The sequence below is a fragment of the Rhipicephalus sanguineus genome, chromosome 10 (assembly GCF_013339695.2).
Source record: "Rhipicephalus sanguineus isolate Rsan-2018 chromosome 10, BIME_Rsan_1.4, whole genome shotgun sequence".
Classification (NCBI taxonomy): domain Eukaryota; kingdom Metazoa; phylum Arthropoda; class Arachnida; order Ixodida; family Ixodidae; genus Rhipicephalus; species Rhipicephalus sanguineus.
In genome coordinates, this window is record NC_051185.1 from 36,670,680 (window position 1) to 36,696,247 (window position 25,568).

At 44.7% G+C, this 25,568-nt stretch overlaps 1 protein-coding gene and 1 long non-coding RNA gene across 5 annotated transcripts in view; both read left to right on the forward strand.

Moving 5' to 3' along the window:
- LOC119371657 (uncharacterized) overlaps positions 1-25,568 on the forward strand; it is a 131,618-nt gene that overhangs the window by 90,409 nt on the left and 15,641 nt on the right. The gene's annotated exons all lie outside the window — the stretch shown is intronic.
- Positions 9,345-14,671, forward strand: LOC119371654 (uncharacterized). The gene is made up of 4 exons (XR_007417755.1): positions 9,345-9,406; positions 11,457-11,481; positions 13,536-13,677; positions 14,289-14,671. It is a non-coding gene; the product is annotated as an uncharacterized LOC119371654 (long non-coding RNA).

Genomic DNA, 25,568 nt, shown 5'->3' on the forward strand with positions numbered 1-25,568 from the left:
CGACTTTATTGAAATGAAGCATTCAACAAGATCGCAGCGCTTATGCAGTACATCAGTATCACCTACGTTTCTTTCACCTGGTGACGTGGTAGGTCAGCCTGGTGTACTGCAGACGCATTGAGTGGTTTCCTGGTTGAATGCTTCTTTTCAATAAATTCGCAGTTGTTAGTGCCAGCGTTGTGTGCGTCTGCCTTCTTTCTCGTGTCCCGTGCTTTCGGTGGCTTTTCTTCAATTAACAGTTTGTTTCTAAACGGTACTTTTAGTTGCTACTCCACCCGGACGTCACAACACTATATGATCTTCTCGTCACGTGATCGCGCAAAATATCGGGACGCTGCCACCGCCGCTCCACTCTGTGACTCCGTTCGTGACGCACAAGCGACGATTTTGAACGGTTGGCACCTGACGTCATCACAACTAGCCATACTGGTGCGTGAAGTCACGAAAATTGACACTAACCTGACGTCACGATATTGTAGATGTCAGTAAGTGCGCCATGCGAAAATCGACTTTAATCAGAAAATAAAGTATCCTATCAGCATTTACAGAGCACCACATTTGCTCAGAGGCGTCTCTACATACACATTTGTATGCAGTGGCGTAAATCATGCGAGAGGGGGGGGGGAGAAGGGGGACCCTGACCCCCCTTGTGTTCAGGATGGGGGGACACCGCTTACAAGTGTCCCCCCCCCTTGACATTTCTCTTTCAAACGCCATATTTAAATTTCTTGACATTTAAGGATAGCGCAGTCATCGCAAAAGCAACTCTGAAATCCGAAGCCCCTCTTATGAGCAGAAACGAAGTATAAAAGTGAAAGCTACCTGCCATCTCAAAAAGCACTGTAGAACACAAGCTTTCTGAAATGCTACGAGTTACTTCTGACATGCCGCAAATATTTATTATGCTGAGCTTTAAAATGACAAATCCAAGACTCAATCTGGGTCTAAAATATTTTTCGAATAAATAGGTAAGGAAAGAAAGAAAGAATCCCCGATCATGAACCGCTATTTAGGTCGAAGACATGATGGAAATCATTCACAATAAAGTATAATAGGTGCGATTGCTCACTCTGATTGTGTAATTTTTTTACATTACCGGTGAACATACAAATGCTTTACGAGAAAGTTTTCAGGGATAAATTATGGTAGACTATAGGGAATGGAGTTTACATTAAATAAACGCTGCACCTTTACATTTTATCACAAAAAAAAGTGCTAATATTTTATTTCATGGTTCAACTCGAATGACGTAACTGGAAATATGCTAGAGCCTGTTTCCGTGTTACGCTTAGAAACAAACTTCGCCGTGTAACGTACGCTTATACAATTGCTTGCTTGCTCACGCTCGTTATTTTTAAGATCTCATTTGAAAGCATAGTCTTAGTTCTGATATATTTAGAAATAAAACATACTGATAAAAACAAAATGACCGCTATTGCACGATGTGTACCCTCCCTTGTGATTTTTCTACATTTAGTCTACTGTTTGTACGGCAGAGTGAACTTGCTTTGTAAACTTGGTGTCAGTGCCCTTTTTTACCATTCCTTCAGCAAACTCTTTACCTCACTAGTTCCTGCTACACGTTCAATGCGCATGGCTGACGCATATATGTGTATGAAGCTGTCAATATTAAGATGAAAGCCTTAGATGCCTCATCAAACGCAAAATTTGACCGTCGGTGTCACGCGTCGGCGGCGTCTCGCCTCCTGCAGCAGCGGGGACAAGTGATGCAAAAAAATCATGAGATGACGTCATGATGACGTCACAGATAGCAACAATACTGACGTCAATATTACGTCATCATGACGTCACAATGGCGTCACGTGACGTAACGTCGCATGATGACGCCATCACATCGCACCATACCTTGGACAAAGGTAGTCCGATCACTGAGGTAATGCAAAAACACGTGAAGTGCCTCCTATATTGGAGGCATTGCAAAACCACATTAAGTGTAGGAAACTTTCGAAAGGTGGCAGGGCAGCATGAATACATCAGCTGAGAGGAAAAAGAAGATGGCTTTCGCGTTCGAGTCGACTTAAGTGAATGCATAGAAACCTTGGGAGTTTTAAATGCGAAGCATTTCTAAGCGAACTTCTGCGGCTTTGAGCATATATATCTGCCTATCTAACTAGCCGCCTACGACACTGCGTTCTCCTGGCCGTTTCGTTAACTGGACGTATACCAAAATTGGTATGACACAACATGACTATATGACGAACATAAAGGATAGATTATAACATGAAAATCATGACATGCATGTCATGAATGGCATGATTTACATGCCACGGCCTTGGTGTTCTTGCATAATTATATGAATATATACCAAAATTGGTACGACGAAGCATTTCTGTATGGCGAACATAAATGACAGCTGGTAACATGAAATTATGACATGCGTGTCATGTGCGCTATGACATACATGCCCCGGTCATGGTGTGCTTGCAGCCGTTGCGCTGTCATGACATGCACCAAACTTGGTATTCCATCACGTGACTGTACGAAGAACAGAAATCGCACGTGGTAACATGAAAGTCATGGCATGCATGTCATGTAGGACATGATTTACATGCCAAGCTCATGGTGCGTTCGCGGCCGTTTCGCTAGCAAGATAAACACCAAAATTGGTATTAGAGACGTAACTGTACGACGAGCACAAGTGACAGGTGGTAACGTGACAACCATGACATGCATTTCACGTGCAGCATGATTTACATTCCACGCTCATGGTTTGCTCGCGGCCGGTTCACTGGCTTGGTATACACCAAAACTGGTATTTGGTGACGTGACTGCACGGCGGGCATAAATGACAGGTGGTAACATGACAATCATGACATGCATGTCATTTAGGGCATCATTTACATGCCACGCTCGTGGTGTGCTCGCGGCCGTTTCGCTAGCTTGATATAAACGAAAACTGTTATTGCATTACATGACTGCATGACGAACATAAATGACACGTCGTAAGATGACAATCATGGCATGCATGCCGAATAGGGCATGATTTACATGCCACGCTTGTGGGCTGATCGCGACTGTTTTGCCAGCTTGACATACACCAAAAGTGGTATTGCTTGGCGTGACTGAATAACGAGCATAAATGATAGGTCGCAACAGGACAGTCATGAGATGCATTTCATGTGCAGCATGATTTGCATTCTACGCTCATGGTGCACTCGCGACCGGTTCGATAGCTTGGTACACACCAAAAGTGCTATTTGGTGACGTGACTGTACGAATATAAATGACAGGTACCAACATGAAAATCATAACATGCATGTAGTGTAGGGCATGATTTACATGTCAAGCTCATGGTGAGCTCGTGGCAGTTTGGCTAGCTTGATATACACCAGAATTGGTAATACAGGACGTGACTGTACGATGGATATAAATGACAGCTGGTGACATGACAATCACGGCATGCATTTCATGTAGAGCATGATTCACATGCCATGCACATGGAGCGCTCGCGGCCGTTTTCCTAGCTTGATATACACCGAAGGTGGCATGGCGTGACGTGACTTTATGATGAACGCTAATGGCGAGTGGTGGCATGACAATCATGACATGCATTTCATTTACAGCATGATTTACATGCCACAATCATGGTGCGCTTACGGCCTTTGCGCTACCTTTATATACACCATAGCTGGTACTGCGTGACGTGACTGCATGACGAACATAACTGACAGGACCTAAAACGCAAATCGTAACGTGCATGTCATGAACAACAAAATTTACATGGCAATGTCTTGGTTCGCTTCAGGCCATTTCGTTAACTGGATTTACACCGAAATTGGTATGGCATCACATCAGTGCGTGACGAACATAAACGACAGGTCCTGAATTGCATATACCAGAATATACGTTTCCTTATATTAAAGATTGTACATGCATGAATGCATGACAAACACGTGATATACAATAAACTAGATGTCATGTCATGAATGACTTCATTTGCGTGAAATGCAAAACAATTACAGCATACCCACGGGGTGAATGATAATGAGTGGGGCGAAGCTCCGGAGGGCATCATCGGTAAACCGTGAATACGAGTAATTCGCCCCACTAAAGTAAACACGTGAGAAATGTTAAACATCAAACTTTCTCGCATCGGCTGCTCAACAGTCACCTGTGAAGCGCCGGCGGTGGCCATTTCTCCTGATGTAGGGCTTGGCTGGAGAAGTTCCAGAGGGATGGCCTCGGGACTAAGGCCTCGCAGTCGGCGACTGTAGCGGTGGACAGGAGTATCCACTGCAGGAACGGGTTGCGGGATCGGACTTGCAGAACCGCTTCGTGAAGGGGTGGTGAGCATCAGGCGTTGAAGTCCGAAGAACCGAAGACCCGAGCGTCGTCTTCCTCAGAGAAATCGTGGTTGCTGCTCGAGTTTCCCACTTCGTCGTCCTCAGTTATCTAGCCGGCCTTGAGCCGTGTTTTCATCATATACAAGTACCGCCACCTAGCGGACACTCCACGAACTAATCATATACAAGTACCGCCATCTAGCGGACACTCCACGAACTAACCGAGAGGTGGCTACTACATACATCGGGGACGCACGACCCATGGCTTAAGGAGCTTCGCCCCTAAAAAGGCGATGTGTGCAGCTCTTTGCTGGCTGATTCGTATTACATCTATTCACACAGTGCGTGGGATCTGCCGGATTTTCGTTTATGAGCGGTTGAATATGATCAGAGGCCATGTGTGTGCTGTGTGTAAATTCTGCCATTTAAAGGGTCCCTAAACAATCTCTTATAATACACAGAACGATCGCGTAATTCTCTGCTCGCATTTCACGTATTTCGGCACTAACAATGACGCCAACAGTCTGTTCACGTGACGTCATGAGGAAATAAGCTCTCGATTAGTTCATACACGAGAGATATCAGTTGTGAATTGTATCCTACGCCTGCGTTGCCATGCAGTCGCACGCCCGTTCTGCATTATCTCGCCTGACTCTCGTACGCGATCAACTGATTTCTTTTCGATATGAGTAGCGAACTGCGCAAGCACGAAAGCAAGAGGCAGAGGAAGAAACGGAAGGCCTCATTACAACAGATTTCTCTTCGTTTTGTGCATTTTCGACTGCGCGAGCTTAGATAACAACGGGTAACAGAAGCACGAAATCCTGATAGGCTGAACGCTTAGTGCTGACATTTCCCGTGCGTTTTATGAAAAAATAAGTGGCGAGCACGAGATAGCGCCTGTAGGAAGTATAGTGAATTAAATAAAGAAACCACTCTCTCGTCTTTGCACGCGGAGGAGTTTAGGGGGCCCTCAAATGTCAGTAAACGTATAAGAAACGTTTACCCATGACATATATTTTTTATAAGACTATTGCAAAAAAATGAACTGCGGCCATTGCGCTTGACCGGAAGTGAAGGATGACCTGGACCTTTGGGCTTCTAGGAATTACCATCTTGATTATGCAGCACTGAAGCTGTCGCGGTGCCCTTAAATGCTATCAGAGTCGGCATGCTGGCACTGTACGTTGCATACAATAAATACCAGGCGCACGCCTACTCTGGTTAGCTACTTTCGTAAAAGTTCGTAACAAAGAAACAACACTATACCTATCGCTTGAGCTTTGCTGAGATCACGTCAATGATTGGCACTATACCCACTTACAGCAAGCCCGGACGACATAAAATGTTGGGCAGCTGACGTTGGAGCAACCAGAAATATGAATTACTTGGAGGTCCGATTAACTTCTTTCACAATACCTTTCAGCAGGACATTTTTAGTTATAATGATAGCGTACCTAAAGCTCACTTATTCTCCATTCTGTCTTCCTTACAAGCGGGTATCCCATAGTGGACAGTATTAGTTATCACGGCCGCAGACAGAACATGGTCGTTCAAAGAACCAGCAGAGGGCAAGCGAGCCAGCCGGAATATTAAGAAAACAAGTAGTTTTTATTTTCATTGGCATGCATCAGAAATTTCCCGCAAACTATGTTGTTTGCGGACTAGCTGTTCTTGTTTATTGAATTGTAAATCTGGCTTAGAACTGCTGTCATATTTTTGTTTTATATAGCTCCCTAATACAAATCGGCTCTCCCCTCGATCGCCTCATATCAGCTTTCATATTCTACGCGCTCGTCCTTTTGTATGAATATTTCATGTTTGATTTTGTAAAGGTATTTAAAAGCGCAAAATGGTCGTTATACCGAATGCGGGCGTGAACAATACTGTGGATCGCAGTTGTGCTGAAAACGTTTTGTATCTTGACCCCCATAAGCAGCGAAATCATGATTTATCTTATTTCACATTACTGGAAGGAACACTAAAGGCAAAATAGAACTCGGCGCGGACTTTTGAAATATCATTCCAGAAACCTTGCAGGGCTTGTTTCGTGCCAAATAAATGCTTAGTTTGAAAGCAAATCACGCTTTAGTGGTCCGCATACTGTTAGCTGAAGTCAAACAGCCCGCCTCTCAAGGACTCGTGACGTAAGCACTCCCCAAGACTGCGTTTAGCGGGCTCTACAACGGCACCTTCCGTTATTTGGCAACATTGCGCCTCCACCGGAAACGCACCCCAGCACCTTCCGTTATCTGGCAACATTGCGCCACCGGAAACGCACCTAAGAATACTTCTTGTTATGCTTGTTTTGTTGGCCGCTGCTTCTTGCATTGTAATGCGATGTTTTCCGCGGAAGCGTTTGACACATGGGTACTGCTGTGCATAGTCGGGAAGCTGCGTGCGATCCCTCCGTTAGTGCGGGAGTACGGCCGCCCTATGTGCGTGTGTGTATTTGTGTTGACAGCGTTCGTTGAGCCTCTGTTTACGCCGCTGGTGCACCGTGCCTCTGAAATGTGACACCATCAATTTATGTATATCGTTAAATTTGTGCGCGCAGCCTTGACTTCTGTGATCCACGTAGGACCAAAGTTTATACCCTCGGAGGATGCGTGCAGAAGGAGCCTGACAACTCATTTGGCCTCGAGGAGTTCATTTTTAAACATAAGCATATTTTTATAAAGAAAAAGTTAAACGGCAAGCGATGTTTGTATTCATCTGTCCACTTTTTCCCATTTCTGCACGCTGTAGATGCTATGACATTAGCGAGTTTGAAAATACTGAGCCAGAAGCGATCGCGTCACCACGACGTAATGTATTGACTTCTTTTCTGGCTAGCTGCGTTTGCGTTCACACTAAAGGGCTTTATGCGGTGTTCCACTTAGACTTCACTGACATCATTTCCGTCATGGATGTGACCTCAGTAAAATTCACACGGAGAGATGACAAGGAAAAATGGAAAAAAAAACTCACCGACGATTACGATACTTCCTAATACGAACTCCGAGCGCAGCTGTCTAGGTGTTTTGATTTCTGCGATAAGGTGAGTAAGTGCGCGGCACGAGTGTGAGCCAATTCTGAGTTTTCGCTTCAGTGTAACGTGGTGAACGTGGCGTCGCCAACGTCCGCCGACGCTGGCTGACGCGAATGCTGCGTACGGACTAAATAAGGCCCTTAAGGGTGCTCTATAGGGTTCCATGCACAAAGTGTCGCTTCGACCAACGCACGTCTTCTTCTCCCAAGTCCTCGCAGATCAACCTACTTTCTGGGGCATTGCCCAGAAGTAGTAGGCATTTGCTAGTGATAGAGCTTGAGTGGGCCTTTTGAACACTTTCCCGTCTCGATTTTTGATTTTGCAAGCCCGCACTGATCCATGATGACCAGAATATACTTCTCTGATGATGAAACAACCAAATGGCTGTAGTGAGCAAAAGATCAATTTCAGAACTACGTCCTATTAAGAAACTTTACTAGGACGATGCCTTCTGAGTTCGTAATGCTGCGAATTAATTCTACAGCCATGGCAAATGAGCGAATGGCGAAGGGAAATTTCAGATAACACCAAAACATTTCTACGACTTTGAGGTGGCAGAAAAATAAGAATGAATCGATTTTCGGGCAAATGAGTGCGCACTGCAGATATTTCTGCAGTAAGTAACCTTTTCTTTTTCTTTTTTAATGCGTGTAGCCACTGCTGGCACCATAAAAACCGACCTGACAAGAGTTTATACTTGTGAATAGAACTTTTCTGCTTGAAATGTCAAATAAGAGTCCCTCCTCTCCCTCCCCCTCTCTCCTCCAATGCTTCGCTGGCGCTTTTGAGCTTGCATCTGCTCCTTTTAACAATTTAAGTTTGCCTGTTGTCATTTATAAGCTACCATTGCTAAACGCGCTGCGGTCAGCATGTACATCGAGCCAAAGTTCATTAGCATTTTGTTTTGGTCTGCAAAACAGTTTTATATATCGTCCCTTATTAAAACGAGCATGAGTTCTAACGTTTCACATCTGCTAATATTTGCTTATAACAGCATCCACGGGGTGCATTTCACATAATAAATCCTGAGGAGGAACACCATGTAAGTATGTGCTGTACTCAGACAAAACATCCTGCATACTTAAGGCTCCCATTTAAGTTGCGCTCTATTGTGGATAAAGTTGCTGTGTATTGTGGATCTTTCTCTTCATTATACTTCTCTTTTCTCCTCGTTTTATCTTTTCCCCAAGAGCACGGCTATTGAGTTATTACACATATTCCACAGTCCTAGAGTACAGCCCTTCTTATCGTCAGGGAGTTCATTTGTAACATTAAACCGCATCATTTACCTTATTCCTTCGTGCCCAATAAGCTCCGCCTATATTTTGCCACATCCCAAGATTTTCTTTATGGCTCTATTTTAAAATCAAAGACGCATATTATAAAGACAAGTGAGCGAACTGCGAGTGGTGTTTGTGTTGTCTTGTACACACATCTTGTATCTCTATTTGCACTTGTTACCGTCTTTGACGATAAAGCAAGAAAACGACTGTAGTGAACACAAGATAATGAGAGAATACGTCCATTGAGAAACTCTACTACGTAGAAAAGGTGTTGGAGCCATAAACTAAGTCAGTGCGTTGCACAAGTAGTTAGGAACGCTAAAATATACCTACGACTTCTTGGCAGCGGAGATATAACAATGCTTGGACATTATTACAAAGATCTACCGGACACTACGACTACAATACTTGCTTTTCAGACTCTGCGTTTTTGGAGCTTTATTCACTGCTTTTGTGTTTTAAACTATCCATGAAGCTCCGTACACGGAATGTCCTGCGTCGCTGCTAGTCTTCTACGAATACTAACCGGTTTATTTTGGTATTTTCAGCTTCTGATATCTTTCAGTATATCGCTCGCATTGCTTGCAACATTTGTGGAAACAGTGTTTTTGAAACCGCTGACAGCATTTTTAGTGCAATGCCTCATCAGAACGCCAATTTTTATTGTAGCGGCAATAAAACATGCTGCGCATCGAATGTAATAAGAAGAAAGAAACTCATTTTTCCAGATACATCAGAACATCATGAACACGGATATGAGATTTGCCCTGGGATTTCTTTTAACATCTGTAAGATTTTGTTTGACATACTCTTTCTTTATAGTTTAAAAGATTTTGGAAGACAGGCATTGCCGAACTTTGCACATGAATAACACCAACATAACGCTAGGAAAATGTAGATAGAAAATTTCCAAAAACGACGTGTCAGAAAAAATTCGGCACACCCCACGCATTGTGGGAATCGGTTTCATGCGAAGCAGACAGCGAGTGCTTCTACGCTGTGTTTATGGCTTTGAGCTAAGCATTACGAGGTGCATCGACGTGTTTTTGTAAGTGTAGTAGCTGTGTGCACATTGCGGGCTTACCAGGCACGTCGGCGACAACAGTGGCGTTTAAAGAGCAACTTAAGGTGCGACGTAACGCCAGCCCTCACGTTAGAGTACACACGTCAGTATTATCGAAACTAAGTGCACTTTATGGTGCAATCTTGTGAAGATCGTACGTCACTTTCGTTAATGTATTCCTCCGGGGTCGAGCAATGCTTCAATATAGCTTGCTGAAATGTAGGAATATGCAATGTTTATTAGACTGCTGTAAAATCGGAGCCAACACTGGAACAACCGACGTTAATCTGATATGACGCCTGTATCGTAGGAGTAAATTTGTAGTGTTTATTGCTTTCTTGTAAAATTATATAGCCAGCACCACAACTACAATCGATGTTGCACGGACATTACGCCCGCATAGGCTGTTTCTCCAAACCATACCTGGCGTGGCTCTGTGGTAGAATACCTGATTGTCACGCAGAATCATTGGGTTCCATTGCTGCTGGGACCCTAAATTTTAGTTTTTTTCATTCCTTGGGTAACGCTGCCGATGTCGGTTTTTCTTAACGCTCTCGAATTTATATTACCAATATATGCTGTCGCCGTTCCTGGTTAGATGTAAACTGTCAATCACCTGTGGCGCATACCCATAAACCTCGGCCCGTGGTAAACGGCTATGTGGCACACGTGTCTGGAGGAAAGTGTTTGACGATGTAGTCGACAGGATTTTCACGTTATTCATGTCATGACCCGACAGTCAAATTCGTCCAGTTTCTTACACTTTTATGCCAATTTTGGCCTACACCAAGTTAAGGAGGCTATCATGAGAGCACGCAGACGTAGGCGGATAGATAGATAGATAGATAGATAGATAGATAGATAGATAGATAGATAGATAGATAGATAGATAGATAGATAGATAGATAGATAGATAGATAGATAGATAGATAGATAGATAGATAGATAGATAGATAGATAGATAGATAGATAGATAGATAGATAGATAGATAGATAGAAACGCTCAAGGTGCCAAAGGTTCGCTAAGAAATGCTTCGCATTTAAAAAAAGACGAGAACAACACGCTCCAAAGGAATAGCTTGCGAAGACTAATGGGAATGGATGACTTGCTTTACATTTTTTTAATTTATTCATATGATAAGAATGACTTCATGATTTCTCGCGCTGCGGGGGCTCTGTTAGCGGATTCTCATGGCTCTTGAATATACGGATGCGTCACGAAAAAAAATGAACGTTTCCGAAATTTACATTTCTTTCACTCACATCAGTGAATCTGCCACGTTGGAGTACCAGCACGATGCATATCGGGAAGTGGGTCTGTGACGTTAAGCTAATGACATGAATGCCTCGCACCCGGGCACTGTCGTTATTCCGGCGCAGATGACAATACTGTTCTGATGCCGTCTTTCTGGCATTCAAGCAAATTAGCCGCAGCAATGAATACGCTCTGCTGACTCACTGTAGTGGCCATAATGTTGTACCAGTACACGAAGTGAAATGTAAGGTAACTGTTGAAACAAATAAATGTACGATATGCAGTTATGTTTTACAGTTCGCGAAGCGTCCTCAAACCGTCAACCAATGCAGAATGTCATTTCCCTAGAACCATTCTCCTTACAACGTCTCCGCATAGCTGTTCATATGCTCAGGTTTCATATATTTGAGAACTATCTTCAGACATATAAAAGGCACAGGCCTACACTCTGAAATAATTACGTGGGGAACATGTTGTTAGTGTTTTCGAACATTTACTATAAACATATTTCAAATTTCAGATCACAGCCGCACATATAAACAAAGGTAAGCACAGAGTTTCGATTTCTCAAGAACAGATGAGCCATTTCAACACACTCACAGCGTTATTCAACCATACTGACTTACGAACTGTGAAAGCTTGTTTTTTTTCGTTTTTTTGAGGCCGGAAGGACAACCAGTAAATCGATTACAAAACTGTAAAAAATATTAGGCTGCAAAGAAGGTGGTATTATGTTTTATTATAATAAACGTTCTGTATTATATTGATATGCTAAAAATAGGTGCGTTGTATTTCATTTTCTTGCCCATTTAGAGCAATACACTTCAAATTGGCTTAATAACTTGTACCCCTATTTTTCATATAACCTCGTAGAACCAAGTGACCAACTGCACTTTCAAATCACTGCGTAAATCGCTTATTAAGCGTGTTTATATTCTGAGTTCCGTGCTTCAAATTTAGCACGCTAGATTATGCAGTTCTCACTTTATGCCAAAGAACTCACGAAGTGGTACAGACTGAGAAATTATGACTAGCAAGGACCTGAAAAAATACACGCGATATTTTAGTCGTTACCGGCATGCACCAGAACTACTGGTGTTGTTTCTCGCCTATGTGTGGTGCGGTCCACCGATGGAGGCACCCTAGCTGTTTTTATCCCACTATCAGGGTATGATACCGCAAGGCGCCTTCATTTTTTGACACGCGCTGTCACAAGCACATATTACTCGTCTTGAAGTTTTCGAAATTGTCATCTAGTCTGACTACATCTTGCTTTAGAGAATTACCTGAATTTATAATCTCTCATAATACATACCATCAGGAAACAGGCTGTTACTATGTATCAGTGCAAGCTTCTCGTTTTATTTATCCACAGAGCACCCCCCTCCCCCAATTTTCGCTTCCTGAAATATATAGTTTCTGCAAAATAGGTGCGTTCCTCAGAAAAAAAAAATTGGGAAACGCTTAAGCTTCGCCTTTAAGAGTTGAATGCGATAGTGATATCCTGCCCCTTGTGTGTACTTCGACCACAACCTGTGTGTAACGGAATGCGCGCTCTAAGGTGTGTCCGTTATGTAATGGGTAGCATGCTTTAAACCAGGAGCATTTATGCGCGAGAAACTTTTTCGAATTTGCGATGCATCCACTACGTGGTCTTAAGGGAATACACGCAACAATGTGTGTGCCTTTTGTAATGGGTGGCTGTCTTTAAACCAGCAAGTCGTTATGATATTCACATGGTGTGACGCCCGATGGCAATTTATGCTTGTACCACGCAATATTACGGTGATATTACATCTCGTACTGTGACACCTGTATATAGGACGCGTATGTTTATGAAGCATCAAAGTTACTTTCAGCGCAGTTCCAAGCAGTGTCGTGACTGTGTGGGTAGAACATGTGCTTGTTACACAGACGCTCTGTGTTCGATTCTCACTCGGGCCCGACATTTTTATGATTATTTTATTTGGAGCATTCTTGATTTTCTGTCACAGACAAGATGATTTTTTGCTCACAACCAACGACACTGACGCCGACACCGGAATTTCCGCGAAACGAGCTCTTTAACACTATGGCGTCAAAAGTCAAGGCCTTCAGACAGTGCTGCCTCCCCCCCCTCCCGCCCCAACCGCCCCAAAAATTTCCTCGCTACGGGCCCGCACACGATATACCCACCATTGCTCAAATGCACAAGGAAGTCGGTTCAACTCGCAACACTTGACTCAAAGCAATACGAAAAGGTTGGTACAGGCCACAAATCGCCTACTGCTTCACATGACATCGACTCTCAGAATGAATAAGATCCAGCGAATTTTTTTTTCGCTTATTAACATTTATTTTTGCGACCACATTCTAGCTTGGTACGTTTTTACTCAATCAAGCCGCCCGCGTTTCTCTTGTTCTGCCATGTTTCAAAAGAAATCGTTACTGTCCCTGTACAGCTTCCGTCCCCATGTAAACGAATATCAGTTTTTCACGTGCAATAAACAAAATGAGATATGTTACACAAGAACCATGCATTTATTCATAATAGTCATAACCATGCACTACACAACTAGAGGTTTCTTAGTTACCGAAACTCGCACGCAATTTATCGCAGGTACTTACAGTTCGCTGAGCGTTACAGAACTGGTAGCGGAATACGTTGCGCAACGCAACATATCTTTGCGAGGAAGAATTGCCGATTTTGGACTTACAAGCGATTACAGATATTGGAAGGACACTAAACCAACCCCAACGATGTAAGTATTCAACCTGCCATCTATTTTCAAGAAGCGTCTTGAGCAATAATGTTCCTCAGAGATCCCTCTTGAATGTTAGTCTTCGAACAAAACAACCTGTCACGCTGCTATGCTGGACGACGTGGTTTCCACTCCTGGCTAACGCGGCCGCGTTTTGATGCTGGCGAAATGAACCAAATTCTAGAACACCGGTGTAATTCGATTTAAATGCCCGTTAAAGAATCCGAGTTTGTTGAATTAACCCAGACTTCCCAATTACAGGGCACCTCAATAGCATATTGCGGTAGGAGGACTTGAAACCACAAGGATAATTGTAAATATTTAGAACTTGACCCATTTAAATGGGGATGCCGTCACCGCAAACTGAGACCGCGACCTCTACCGCAGCAGGCAGTTAGATCAACGTCACAGAAATATTTCGAAAACTTACCGAATCCAGATCGTCTTCATGTAATCTTTGAAAACACCAGACTGGTATTCCGGTACTCTCGACCGTGCATTGTCAGCTAATTAAGTGGACTTCTTGAGTAGGTTTACTAAAGAAAAATACCACCGTGCAAGAAATCCTTCCCATCCTCTGACTTTTTTCTTTGTACAACACTTCTCCATAGGCCTCCAGTTTCGGGAGAAGAGGATTGGATCAATTACACGATACCAATAGAATACCTTCACACTAAAGAAAAACGTTGCATTGGAATTTTCACATGGTTATTTTACAGAGACGTATGTGCTCCATTTCACATTTTTCTCAACACCACAGTTCCTGTAGCCCTGTCTGGACTGCTACGTAGGCGCGTTGTATTCGACCTAAGTAACAAAACAATGGAGACGGTAATGGAAAGGTGGGGGCGCAACCAATCAGTTATAATCAATCAAAGGACACACATGAGGGTAAGTGGCCTTTTGCTTCGGTGCATAGACACCACACACATGGTTAACAGGTACTCGTCACCATTATTTCTTATTACAAACAGAGCATCAAAGCCATCATACCACAAAGCGCCCACAAAGCGAAAATAAAGTATTAATAATCAAGAATCTTTTCATCAGTCGTCGTCCGTGACTCAGTTCATACCTTGTTTCTCTGTTTTCGCTTATGTCTACGTATGGCGTACACCAGGGACGTAGCCAGGCGGGGGGGGGTTCAAACCCCCCCGAAATTTTTCAGTTTTGCTTGCGTATATATACACGCGCACATACAAACGCACACACGAACATACATAAAGTATGGTTGAACCCCCCCCCCCCCCCCGAAAAAAATTTCTGGCTACGCCCCTGGCGTACACATAAAAAAACTGTAGTAACAACAAGCGAGCGCCATCCCCAGCGCTTGTTCAATTCCGGAAGCGATTGTTCAAAAATTCATTTAGGCTGCACCTTGTTCAACCTTTATGACTGCGTATACAAAGACCGTTTTCGGTTGAACACAACGTGTTTATTTTTGTTGCAGGTGTACAAGTTCAGGGTTAAGGTCTACTTTTCGGGCTACTTTGCATATTGTCTTATGGGAACCAACAATATTTCCCCAATATGCATCACCGTGAATGTTACCAAACTGGCGGACAGCGCTAAAGGGCTCACGGTAGAAGGGGGCAAGCTATCTTATATGTTGAACGGAACATTTGTGGAACAAATAATGTGCTACGATAAGCATAGCAACAATAAAGCCTAACATATTCAACAAGCGAGCTATGTTGCTATACATTTTTACTGGAAGCACCACACCCTTCACTTCACAAGAAACACAGCATACCATCAATGAATGCACAGTCTACAGCGAAGTTGCCTGTTCATAAGTAGCAGTGTTGAATTTACTGAGGGTGCACTGACATGCCAAATGAGAGTGCGTGCTACTTAACCTTAAAAGTGGAAGTTCTTGTTTTGGATGCGAAGTATCTCTTGCTCGGGGGTATGTAACGCGGCGTGGTCATCCGCACGCAGCGTTGTAGTCCGCACTCACACAACGCATGCGCGACTCTGCTCCATCCCTGTCTCCAACAGCTTCGCGTTACTCTCTCCACTTCTCTACCAGCACCTGCTTGCGCTTGCGTTCTCGCTTCTGCTCTCACGGCGCATACGCTACTCTCCTCCTCTACTCTCCTCTCCTTCAAATGGCAAAGCGCTGCGCACGTTCAGTCCAGCGCTTGCTTCGGTTGGCTCCTCTGAAATGCGGGCTCGACATGCCGAAATTCTCTCCTGCGCAGCGCCGCGATGAGGGCCAGCGCATGCGCGTCCCCTCCCCTTCTCTCTCCTCTCCCACGCGGCTTCTCGCGCACCGGTCGACGTTCCCCGCACTCCCTGTGAGAATTAATGGCCAGGCTAGAGGGAAGACACGACGCGCGTAGTGTTCCTCTTAGCGTTCCACGACGCGAGGTCGGTAGCATGCTCAGCGAACGCCAACGGAACGCGATGGTGCAAGTTCTCCGGCTTCGCATCGCGTCATGGTCCCCTTCAGCGGGCGATGATGTAATTTTTTTGCACGGATCTTGCTTTGGTAAGTTGTCACTAGAATTGCCGCAGAGAAATGCCCGATCATATTCAACTAGTACATGCAATAGACCTGATGGCTGTATTTGAGTTTAACTCGATGACAATTGCTGTGTACCACCCGCCGCGCTGGTGAAGTGGTAATGGTGCTCGACTGCTGATTCCAAGGTCGCGGGATTGAATCCCGGCCGCGTTGGCCGCATTTCGATGGAGCCGAAATGCTAGAGGCCGGTGTACTCAGATTTACGTGTACGCTAAAGAACACGAAATGGTCGAGATTTCCATAGTCCTCCATTACACCGGTCGTCATAATCAAATCGTGGTTTTCGGGCGTAAAACTCGAACGGTTATTATTTTGGCCCATTCTGCTGTATTCTGATCGCTTAATGTTGCGAGTACCATTTTTCGTTCCTTTGCATGCTGTATGGTCATTAACATTTATTAATAATTGTTGGGGTTTAACGTCCCAAAACAACGATATGATTATGGGAGGCGCCGTAGTGGAAGGCTCCGGAAATTTCGACGACCTGGGGTTCTTTAACGTGCACCTAAATCTAAGTACACGGGCCTCAAATTTTTTCGCCTCCATCGACAATGCCGCCGCCTCATTAACATTTTAAGTGAAAGCCTCAAATGTTTGTTTTAAGGTGATGTGTCGTCCAAAGCATAAGGGTGAAATAATTCAGCCGCCGTTGCCCTATCGGGATTATAAGGGCAAGTGAGGCTTGCCGTATGCGTGCCTGACGTACTACGTATCTTTCTATCTCTTTTTCTCTTTCTTATTATCGCATTGTGCAATGCTCCCTCCGAATTGTTTTCTTCCTTCATGACGGGAAAGTATTTCGCTGCAGACATTTTTCAAATCTATCTCAATACAGAAGTACTGATACTCAAAAGTATCGCTGAAATACTATTGCTGAGGTCTATACACTCTTAATCAATTCCTAGTGATAGGCGGGCTATAGACTATTTTACGAGATACATGTGGGTGCCGCCACCTTGGGCTGTTAAATGTTTTCTTACTTTTATTTCGCGATGTGAATTGATAAGGTCGGAAAACGTCGAATGCACCAGCCCAACCGTTTTGATGTGTATACGCCAAGCGTAGCACTGTTCGCTTATTTGCTAAGAATTCAAAACGCTAATTTTAACAGCCCAATATGGCGGCACCGAAGCCCATCCTTAAAATAGTCTAAATCCAGGAAAGCAGACGAAAAATGTCAATTTTCTTGGCTATATATAGCACTTTAAACGGGACCTGAGTAAAAGTGCAGTAGATCATGGCAAGGGGGGGGGGGGGCAAAAGGGAAATGACGGTGAGCATGAGGGAAACCAGAAGGGGAGAGGGGGGCGCCACTGCATTTGATATGACGGTTTCCATTCCCGCCATGGACACCGACAGCCGGCGCGTTTGGAATGCAATCGCGTGCTTTCTCGTGAGCGCGAGCGTCTCTAAAGCGCAGGCGAATCACTGCTCCGCGCTCCCTACAGCTCTGACGTTGAGTGCAAATGCACTCATTTGTTTTGACAGCAGATCTGTTATGCTCGAGGTTTGCCGTGAGTCGTAGATAGAAAATTATCATCATTATGATACGGCCTGCACTCTCATCCTTTTCTTCTCTTCTTGCTCTTCTGTTTCGCTCCCAGAACACGCACGCGATTTGTACGGCGTGGGAAGCAATACCTTTACGGGCGAGAGAACGAGTACAAAGGGAGAGAAATAAAGAGGGAAAGCGAAAGAAAACTATATAAAGACAGAAATACTTGCTGAAAAAGATTTTTGGTGAGGTGAGATTTGGTCCCGCGTACCCGCGATCCAAGCTGAGGATCGAGTCATTCGGCTATCCAGGCACACTAGCAGAGCATGGCATAGCATTGTGTATACCCGGTGTTCAAAGTTAAGCTGTCTGATTTTGTTAAAATTCACCACTGAGAAGAACGTTGAAACCACCTTTGCAGATAAGTTATGAATCCAGTGGGAGACAAAGTGAGACAGTAATTATCGCTGTCAGCCGCCCAGTTAACTAAGATTCAATTATGAACTTTTTAATCACTGCAGGAAGCGGGCATGTTTGTAGTGAAAAGTTGGAGGCAGTCGCGTTTCTACACAGCTACACTTGGAAGAATTGTTTTAGCATGTCTGTACTCCGAGATGTTCCGCTCCAAAGTTTAATTGTGGGTTGCATGATTATGCATCCAAGGCGGTGAGGATCGGCGCAGTGTTCCTCCCTGATGTGACGAGCAGTCATTGCTTGCTATCGCCAGCCAGTAGTAAAAGGTAACCGTTATCAGCTTCGCCTATGCCTTCGACCCATTGTCAGATTAAATGCTGCACGCAACGTCCGCGGCACATCGGGGAAGAGCTTTGCTCCAGTGCTCCCTGTCTTGCATGCGTAATCACGCAAACCGCAATTTAACTTTGAGCGTGATATCTCGGAGCACAGACATGCTAGGACAATTCGTCTAAGTAGAACTGTGCGGAAACGCGACTGAACCGAACTTTTCAATACAAACACGCCCGTTGATGCAACCGTTAAAAAGGTTATTATGCGATCTCATTTAATTAGGCGGCTGACAGCGATAATTATTGTCTCACTTTGTGTCCCCCTGGATAAAAAACTTATCTGCAAAGGTGGCTTTCACATTCTTCGCGATGCTGAATTTTAACGAAGTCAGAATTTAACCTTGAACACCCGGTATAGTATAGCAAAGGGGCGGGAATGGGAAGTGAGGGTGGGGATTTGGGAAAGAGCGAGGGTCGAGAGTATATCATATCATAAAAAGAGAAGAAATGGAAAGACAGCTTAGAAAGTCGGAAAGAGAGAGAAATAAATAAAGCGAGACAAGAAGACGTAAAGAAAAAGGAAGCGAGAAATAGAGAAATAGTGAAAAAAAGAAAGAAATAGGAACAAAGACAAAAGCGAAAGAGACACAAGCACATCCTTATATAGTTAAGCGTAGAAAGGGGTGGGAAAGACAGAGGTAAGAGGGTAAAAGCCTGGCCAACCCAGGATTAGCTCGTTGCCCACAAGCTCTCCTGTTACCCAGCCTTGCACGACTTTGCGCAAACTGCGAAGGAGGCGAAAAACAACTTTTGTTAAAAAGGCAGCTGTATTTTTTATAGCGATAGCAATTATATAGACAGTCTCGACTGGTTTTTACCGTCGCCGTCGCCGGTGTCATGCACCGTATATGTATAAGTATGTGTATATATATAAAAGTCCAAAAGAAAAATAACTTTAAAAAATGCTTCCGAAGCGCCCACTCGCTCCGCAGCGCGTGGCGCTAACCACTACGCCACAACATGCAGATCCCTCAGGTAGCTAACGGCAAGCGTTATATACACACCCTTTACAGCAGTACTCAGAGACGGTAGGCGCTTATAAGCGTTTCTTCATTACCAGCGAGATGGCGCGAGGAGCGCAACGGGAGCATTTAAAAGTCGTCGGCAAGCTCGCTCGCTTCTAATATTTGCTCAGGGAGAACCTTGCCCTTCCGCTGTCTGCTCGCGCTGTAGTTGCTGCCGGGTGGCAGATGTTTTTGCAGCGTAGCAGCGCGTCCATCAGGGGCCGCTTTTCTTACTATCGCATTCATTGCTTCGCCCTTGCGGCGAAACTGTGACTTTTTTTTTCGAGTTTCGTTATCCCGCATTTTATATTCGCACATATTACATTAGGCAGTATGCAGTGACTGTACGCTTTTAGATGGAGGGACAGTGTGATATTCTTTACCATTATTTGGCAATGTATGTATTATGCGCACCATCCCCTGCCTATTCTTCGATGAATTTTCTATTCAGGAGTTAGGCTTTCCTGTTAGCGATTTAGCTAGCTATAGATCGTCTTGTTCAGACGATCTATAGCTTTCTCTTTCGGTATGTTTCAAAGCACTAACATTCTCTTTAAAATTACTCATATTTAGTTCCACTTAATAACTTTCTTGGTTTACGCTGTAAACATTTTAATGCGTTCCCATCATTGCTGAAAAGCACTGCACCATCTGCAATTCGTAGCTTGCTGAAATATTCTCCGCCCTCCTTTTTTCCATTTTCTTACAAGTGTAATTGTTACCACTAAAGTGTATTACGCGGGGGTCCACCATGACCTCACTGACGTAGGTAATTCACAGATATGACGTTGGTGGAATGTACATTAAGGTGCACAAAGAGAAACTAGACGAAAAAAATGCACGCATCTCAACGAAGTAAATTATGACGAGTGGGCGAAGCTCTGTGTATCGTATGGGTGAGTAGCAGTACGTTACCCGAGCGTTGCCCCATATAATGTCAATTGAGTGACAGAAAGCGACATAAAGTGCATAAAGAGTCGACGACAAAGCTAGGTCCTCAGGTCCATAATGTCTACGTTGAAGTCGCCGACTAGTATAAAGGGTTTGTGCTTGTAGGTGCTTTATATTGTTCTTTCACAGCTATGATTGATGTTAGTCTATTGTAAGCCTTTTTTTAACACAAAAGTGTTTTATGCCAGGATCCACCATGTACTTCCGTTACCGGATATGACGTTCATAAAATGGACACCAACGGGTGAGAAAGACAAAAACCCAGAAAAAGATCCGCCGCTGGAAATCAAAACCCACGGCGCTGCGGCCGCGACGGTAAGCGCCCGACCCTAAACCAACTAAGCTAGCTTAGCAGTTACTGGGCACCTCACAAACGCGCTTTATATCTTTCACGCATTTTCTCTCGCACGGTGCTCTCTGTTGGCGGTGCAGCTAGGCAAAGCGGAGCGGGGATGGTGCCGCTGTCTGTGAGAGGTGAAAAGAAGTAATGCGTCACGATCGACACTTACTAGCGCTCACTCCGAGATTGCGTGCGATATCGGAGGTGATCTTTAAAGCGTCTCGATACCAGCGAGGGACACTGGCCGCGCTGGCGTCGCCGAGGCACCCTACACGCAGTTACGTTCTTTGCATTTCGCTTCGTGTCAGCGTGCGCCGGCTCATCGGAGTAGTGCAGCTTCCACATGCACCATTGGGATTTCTCCGCCACCGACTACTTCGATTTCGAGAGCACCGACTAACAAAACTGCTGCAGTACGTGTTGCAGAAAGATCACGATTTCGACAGGTGAATGTCGTGCCTTGGTGAAGCGAGACTTGGTGGCCAGCGGGACGCACGCGTTTGCGGATCAAGCTAAGAACCCATACGAACTAGGCGTCAACATGGGTGCATCCACGCCAATCGGTGTTATAGCTGCCAAACACGAATAGACATTGTACAAGCTATCATATATCATTACAGAATGAGCACTACTTCTGTGTAGATACGTTTCACTTTCGTGGTATACCGATTCCTATGACGGAGGGATCAGCCATGTTTTTTTATTCACATGCACACATATGTTTCGACTTCAGCAACGGTTTTCTACATACCGTGAGAGCGGACAGTAAGAGTCGACGACAAAGCTAGGTCCTGAGGTTCAAAATGTGTACGTTGAAGTCGCCAACTAGGATAAAGGGTTTGTGCTTCTAGGTGTTCTATATTGTTTTGTCACAGTACGCAGTCCAAGCTTGGCGTCGCCTTCGACGTCAACCTCATGAAAGCGCAACACCATGATACTAATTCTTCACTTTTGAATAGGCTTATGTCTTGGGAACTCAGTGCTTCTACATGAGCAATTAAAACAAGACACTGGTACTTGAACTCGTGCCATTTGTGTGAGTAGCCCCCTTTTCTGTATTCTGTGAGCAAGGTTTTCAAGTAAGTTCATTATTTCCCTTAATGCTCGATTTCATTATCAGGTCCTTTCCCGTGGATACTGAACTGGCGCTCAAAATCAAAGCCTACAGGTGCACGTATCAACCTCAACAAGATTTAGAAATAAATCGTGAGAGTGAGAACGTTTCCATTAGAATTATACTTACACGGCGTTCTGCTAGCTCAGGACGTGATGTATGTAACATTCCGTGTGAACGAATTTATAAGCTTATATTAGCTAGTATGAAATCTTATAAGTGATGTTTTTGAAAGACTGCAGAGATGAAGATACTAAGTATTGAACGCACAAATACGATTTCACAATAGTGTTTGTGGTCAGGCTTGCGTTGACCTCACACACTTTAAAAGGCCACTACCAAACAAGCATGAAATGTCGAATTAAAAGGGCGAGCGCATAAACAGATAAAAGCTTAGACGAGAGATCGTAGACAGGGACGATTTGCATCAGGGAGTTTCATAAAACAAAAATGTGAGAGTGGTTCGACGTCAGATTTATATTCATTAAAAAAAAGAAAACTAGTTGCAAGCAGCGCAGTTCGTCGGGTAATGTTCACGTCTCCGAGTGTAAATAGAATGATGTTTTTAGGTCTTTTTCGGCAGTCTCCTCACTGACCTTTTTGTTCGCTGCCATTGTGACCTTATTTTGAAGGCTGGGATGTTTATTAACACTGCCAAGTATGAGAAATCGCATATAATAAAGATATAATGAACAATAGGTGTTCTTTAGTTTTCATGTCATTATGAGTGCGAAGATGTTATGCTGAATATGTTGTGAAAAAATGCACGCGTCTCCACGAACTGAATCATGACGAGTGGGCGAAGCTCTGGGTACCGTATGGGTGAGTAACCGTACGTTACCGGAGCGTTACCCCATATAATGTAAGTTGGGTAACATAAAGTGGCATAAGGTGACATAAAAGTTAACGACAAAGCTAGGTCCTAAGGTCCATAATGTCTACGTCGAAGTCGCCGACTAGTAAAAATGGTTTGTGTTTGTAGATGTTTTATATTGTGTCTTTACAATTATGGTTGATGTTCGTCTATTGCTAACCTTTTTTTCTTTCACATACACACACATGTTTGGACTATAGCAACAGTTTTCTAATACCGTAACAGCGGACAGTGAGAATTGACGACAAAGCTAGGTACTAAGGCCCATAATGTGTACGTTGAAGTCACCTACTAATATATAAGGTTTGTGTTTGTAGGTGCTTTATATTGTTTCGTCACAGTACGCAGTCCGGTCTTGGCGTCGCCTTCGACGTCAACCTCAAGGAAGCGCGACAGCTGAGATAACGACACCACCAGGGACAGCACTGAACTGTACACGGCGTGTAGTGAAGACAGTGGCGACAATTTCATCCTTGCTGTGAAGCGCAAAGCTAAAAGGCGACTAGTCGGTGCGTCTTCGCCAGCTAGCATCTCTACCGTGAACGCTACCTGCAGTCGTAAACGCCATACCATACTCTTTGTTCCTGTGGACTCTTCGGTCAACCTGAAGAACATAAACAGGCAAGTGATTTCGGTCCGACTCGGAGCTATCCTGCTTCATGGGATACAATATATTAGACTCAACCCACGGAAGAATATCTTGGCCATAGACGTTGAGCACCCGGCTGCGCTACGTACCTTGCGAAATGTTACGGAGCTTGGAGACATCAGACTCAGTGTCTACATCCCGCAGGATAGAGACAAGACGACGGGCGCCATCTATGACGTCGACATTTCTGTACCGAATGCAGACCTTCCTGTGCTGATAAAGCCAACTATAGAGGCCACGGACATATTGCAAGTATGCCGAATTCGCAACTCCCGTTGCATCAAGGTGAACTTCAGAGGCGATTGCATCTCAGCGCATGTGAAGGTTGGTCACTTTCGTCACCTTCTCTGACCCTACATTCCAAGGCCCCTGTTGTGCCATAAGTGTATGAAACTGGGTCATGTTAGCGGTTTGTGTAACAACATTCCAGTATGCCCACGTTGCGCCGAACCCCGCAAAGCAGAGGCTTGAAATGCAACTCTTCTAAAATGCAGCAACTGCAGCGGAAACCATGATGCCTCATCGAAAGACTGCCCAGTACTTAAAAAGGAGAGGAGCACTCTGAGGCAAATGGTGAAGGACGGATATTCACGAAAAGAAGCAGTAACGATTGTACAAAGACGGTGTTCCCGTCGTTAGCGTTGCTCGAAGAAAAGAAAAAGCGGTCATCTGCCAAATGTGCCTTCACTTACGCCGCCACTGCCACCACCACCGCCGCCACGACCACAGCCCCCGCCCCCACCACCAGCTGTGATTCGTCTAGAGGTGCAGAAAGCCACTGAGGTGCAAAAGAGAGCATCCGACACTGATTGGCCTGCTTTACCGCGGGCACAAGGGCCTACGGAACCAAAGCATCGACAGTTGACAACGGCTACGTCAACAGCAGGCAGCCTATCCACCCAACAGGTCCAGGTTTTTTCTGCTCTGAGGTCGCTGGTGAGTGTTATCCGCACTCTCCTCGCTAGTCTGCAGATATGGGCCGCTAAATGGGCACTACAAGTCTTGGACCCACTCGAACCAGTACTTGCCGGCCTGCAGTAACAAGATGACACACCATATCACACATCAGCCTTTCCGAGAACAACTCAAGCGCGTTTCCATTATTCAGTGGAACGCCAGATGTCTGCAGTCAAGAATGTCTAAATTTAGACAGTTCGTTTTGAAACAAGTTCCCCTTCCTCATCACTTGAGAAACGCATTTTTCAAAAACAGCTCGACTGTCGGGCTACTCAAGTATGTTCGCCAAAGAGTAGAGCCTAGCGATGGAAATCACGACGTGTGTCTACATGTCAAAAAAGAAGTTGTCGTTTACACTTATAGGCGCATATATACGCCTGTCGCGTAGACTTCATGAACAGATACTATATGATATATTTGCAACGACTCCAGAACCTCACGAATCTCAGGGCAGCGACCATATTCCCACGTACATGACAGCAAGAGGTCTGGACGGTTCTCCTCCTCCTCCTGGACACTCAAGACGTATTGACTGGGAAGCGTATCAGATATCAGTGGAGGACAAGTGCATGCACGAACCGCCGAAAACTATTGAAGAAGTGATTCATCATGCGATGGAGACTTCCACGAGGATGTGTTTAAAAGCCTCGAGACGTCCAGTACTCGACCAAGAGTTGGAGCAACTTCGAGCTATCCGCCGGCGTGCGGAAAGACGATATAGACGCACGAAATCCATCTATGACCTCAGAGAATCCAGACGCATTCAGAAGAAAATCCAGCGTCGTGTTCACAAACTTCAGGAACAACGATGGAAGAGCTTCTGTGACTCGCTAGATTCCCGCAAGCCTTTGTCCTCCGTACTGAGGACTCTTCAAGGCATTCACTCACATTCGCAACAGCGCCATCCCTTAGCTGCGCTGGCACTACATCAACGTCGCTCACAGCTTGCGGTTTCTGGTGAATTTTGTGCCAAGATCGCTGGCGACATCTCTATACCGACCGACCTGTTTCCACATGACGTTCCGGTTGTACGATTTCAGCTAACGGAGGTTTCGTTTTCTATTGAAGAACTTCATGCAGCATGAACACGTGCAGGCGCTCGTCGTCCCCAAGTCCAGAGGGAGTGACCTATGCCGCCTTACGTCACCTGGGCCCGAAGGCACAACGCTGT